Here is a 4267-nt window from a genome sequence, read left to right on the forward strand (position 1 = left end):
TTATTGACTAAATTGTGTGAAAGTGAGATGCAAGATATTTGAACCACTCAATAAAAACCTTTTTTTGTTTTGCCTCTGCTCAACAGATTGTAGCACGGCTGTACTCAAGCAATACCAACCTAATAATATATCTTAATTGATGGCGTGTTCGTTTAGGTTAATATATAGTATTTCTTGCGTGAGGTCACATTTACATCGCTTCATGGTAGAATCTAATTGATTGTAACTAGAGGAATGTTTGCTAAATATGGTTTGTTATATTTTAGGCCTTCAACGTGATTTTTACATTATAACATGTCATAATATATGATAGTATCATATAATTCAGATAAAACTGTTATACATCTCTTACAAACCTTATGAAGCAAAACAACCAGATCGCGATATGTTATACAAATTATATTCATTACAATCCCAGTCTATAGGTATTTTATTTATACTAATCGGCTTGTAAATTCCAGCAAAGAATATTTATGAGAAAATTCAACTATTCAGTGACAGTCAAGCTTACAATTGCCTGCGAAGCGCTATATTTATATTCAGTAATGATAGAACTAAACAAATTACTGAGATATAATTATGTCTATATTTATCCCAATAAATATAGATAAATCGTACATCACACCTTTTTTACGAGCATTCAACGATCAGCACACAGTAAGCAAGAACTTTATTATAAAATGATTCCATTGGTATTGATTTGAATCTGAATGTAAAAATTTCCTGTCAGGAAATGACGTTTGGATGTCATTTACGAGGGTTTTGCGCGTGTCGTGCGGTATCTTCTGGCACGGATTTGAAGTTTCCTGCATGCGAAACTCTCTAGTAATTTTACTATAGTTAATTAAAAATACCTGATATTTTTTACTATTTATTTTCAAGTATTTGTTACCGTATTAAAACGGATTTCTTCGCTAGAACATCATGTTAAATCTTCCATTCTAACCCTAAGAACGAATCAAGTTATGTTGTTTGATTTGATGTTCCATCGTACGATAAAGGTGAAAAAGTCTCCATAAAAATATAATTTTATTATATGACTATACGTGCCTTCCACATATACTATAAAATATTGTTTGAAGATTGTATTGATAGTTCGATCAGGCGTGACTGAACAAATTCTCTTTCGTTTACGTTATCCACATCGTCTCTTCCTCTCTCATTCTTCACAATTTTTTCTCGTTACCTGCGTTATCTCAAATTACTTGCTCTGTCACTAACATCGTATAATTAAGACTGGCTTTAGTTCTTAGCTGGCTGATTCCTAAACTAATACAAGCGTTATGGTAATTTGCTGTCTCATTGCATATCTAGAGCGAAAATTAAAAAATCCCCACTCTCATTATTTAAATCTCTTTTGTTTTTTTCGTTAAAATCAAGGTTTTGATAACAAGTCGAGCAAAGAGATGAACGAGGCATTAACGATAATATCATTCTCTCTCGTTATCATCACATTTCCCCACATTTTGATTTCTCCTCGATATTTATTTGCAATTTCTTGCATTGATTTAGTTTCATTGAATTTGAAATACGTAATAAAACGAACTCAGTTTCACCATCCGATTGAAAAGCAAAAATGATATGATAGTATGTCATCATGAATGTCAGCAAAGTGTTTCAATATGCAAATCAGAAAGTCAAGTCCAGTGAAATGTATTCAAAACTTATCTCAAGACATTATAAATCTTCCAATATTTTAGTTGATTAACCAAGAACTGCTGGCCAGGCTTGGACACAATCATCCAATTGCCCATGACATGGAGCAGATATATTTGAGATATATAGCAACTCGTTTCTCGATTATAATTTTGATCTATCCGTTTTACTCAATTTACCCAGCAGCTGACAGGCTTGAATACTACCTACAAACGCACAACTTGTTTATTGACACTAGAGTAAATAATTTTTCAGCGGCCGTTTTCTGAGTATATATTAAAATTATCCATATTGTTACAAATCATAAGTCAATTTATTTCAATTCAGCTTTTATTTATTGCTTATCTGATACATTTCAAATAACCTTCTACACAATATATTTCCATGTATATTATGCTCTTTATGCAGAATACCTGAAACAACATAACATATTTATTATGCAAATGTGCTTGTGGTCCCATAGGTCAAAAAGAGAAAGTTTGGAACAAATGATCACCTCATTATTCTTCGAGAATTTTATCTTCAAAATGTTCCACGTAGCCACCTAAAAATGGGAAAAAAATTGACTTTGAATTTTATGGGAACTTTGCATTTGGGTTGGCAAAACATGATAATGAAGTAGGCTTTAACAAAAATTTGATCTCGGTCAACGAACTAACTATCCACCGACTCGTAAATTTGAAATCATTTCAGTTTCATCTTTAATATCTTTCCTAATTCGCGTTACCGAAACGTTTTTAAAGCATTTAACCTATGTCATATCCCTTATTATTTACAATCAAGCTGAATCAGACATATCTACAAATTGCATAACTTCAGCATTAACAAATCTACTCACCTTCACCAAATCTTCCACCGAACCCTCCTCTTTGACATGCAACCATAACTGCAGATTGCAACAGCATCAGTAATGTAATCACCAGCAAGAACAATAGTCGAGCCTGAGCACCAAAATTCATATTCCGACTCCTGGAAATACTAATTAATATCTAATAAAATAATTGAAATATTCATGAAAGACAATGTTATACAAAAAATCAGCAAATTTGTTAATTGGCGCAAAAAACACTTTGCACTTTTAATGAATTCACACTAAGATACTACCACCGCCAAGTTGAGCGGGAAACATCTTAAGTACACGTCGCCAAACTTATTTCTGACGAAAGGTTTTTATTCCAAAGCTGAAGATATCTTTCAAAATGACAGTTAAATTTTTTTTTTTTCGATCGTTATCCAAAGATGCGTCAAATTATTCTTTACATCTTTTATTTGAAACAATGTCTGCACAATGTAAAATGACAAAAAAAATGTACAAAAGGTACAAAAAATGACCTGATAAAGTTTCTAGACGAAGATTTTATACATAATGATTATCTCGTAATTTGCCACAACAACTTTCGTTTAAATGAGTTTTACAATATTTCTACTAACCGATTATACCATGAGGCTTGAGGTAACTCTGTGGATTGCATAACCTATCCTAAAAAAATATGAATCTCGAATAAGTCATCGATCACTTACATATTATTTTTTAGGAAAGACTTTTTTACGTACCGTTATACTATTAGCAAAACACAACTACAGTGCTACGCGCAATGACAGCCCATTCTATCGTGTTAAGTCAAAATACAATCAAGTGCTTTTTGGACACGTAGTGGACATAACGATCGTTTCAATATTATGTTGGTCTTGTTGTTGTTGTTCTTTGACACTTTTTGTCATCTAGTGGAAAATCTGAAAAAACGCTTTTCTCTTTCATTACTGGACCAATTGCTTCGAAATTTTTACTGGTGAAAGATGAAATTTTTTTCCAGATGGCTATTACTTTAATTTATTTCAAATATTTCTGTTAGCTTTGTGAGATTTGTTTTGTTTGCTATGACCTCACCAAACATTCTGCGGACGCATAGCCGACACTCCTCTTCTTTTTGATCACGTGCCATCGAACGTCGATGGTCCGTAACGGAGTCCTTACGGTACTTTGCTACGATTTTTTCCTTACGCTGATCGACGGTACGGTAAACCGTACTGTACTGCGAACAGACGTGTCCATATATTTGGGCATAGCTCTCTTGTTTCCTTAGTTCTGATGACCGATAATAAACGAAATTTGCCAATCCTTTACCACTGTATGTTCATGCTTGACATTGAGATATAATCCAAGATACCTTTAGTATTTTGAAGTGTTTTCTATAAATCTGAATACATTTTCAGCGGTTGTTTTACTAGTTTACACTATAAAACTAATGTATGTGCCAGAACACGTTATTCCCAATTATGATCTGTAAATAGGTCGCGTAAATTTTACATTGGGCTTGAAGAAATAAAATGTTGATCAAAATTTCTAAATACTCTATGAGCATCTTACTAGGCATTAAAATAGTGCCTTATTGCAAGCAATTATTACAACCATCATAGTTTTGCCATATTCAAGCCTGTAGGCTTGGCTATGCACAATAGAATTTTTTTATTCTGAATCTCAATTATGTCAACTACTACTTACATATGCCTTTCTACGTACTGATATACTATGAGCAAAATGCAACTACAGTGCTTTGCTTAACAATTTATCATTCTACCGTGTTGAGTGCATTCACTATACTCAAGTGCT

At 32.9% G+C, this 4267-nt stretch overlaps 1 long non-coding RNA gene across 1 annotated transcript; it reads right to left on the minus strand.

Moving 5' to 3' along the window:
- Positions 1–1914: 1914 nt before the first annotated feature.
- On the minus strand, positions 1915–2641 carry LOC144420349 (uncharacterized). Its single transcript, XR_013474699.1, has 3 exons — positions 2495–2641; positions 2153–2200; positions 1915–2069 (listed from the first exon to the last, which is right to left on the minus strand). It is a non-coding gene; the product is annotated as an uncharacterized LOC144420349 (long non-coding RNA).
- Between the last annotated feature and the right edge of the window lie 1626 nt (positions 2642–4267).

The sequence above is a fragment of the Styela clava genome, chromosome 1 (genome assembly GCF_964204865.1).
Source record: "Styela clava chromosome 1, kaStyClav1.hap1.2, whole genome shotgun sequence".
NCBI lineage: Eukaryota > Metazoa > Chordata > Ascidiacea > Stolidobranchia > Styelidae > Styela > Styela clava.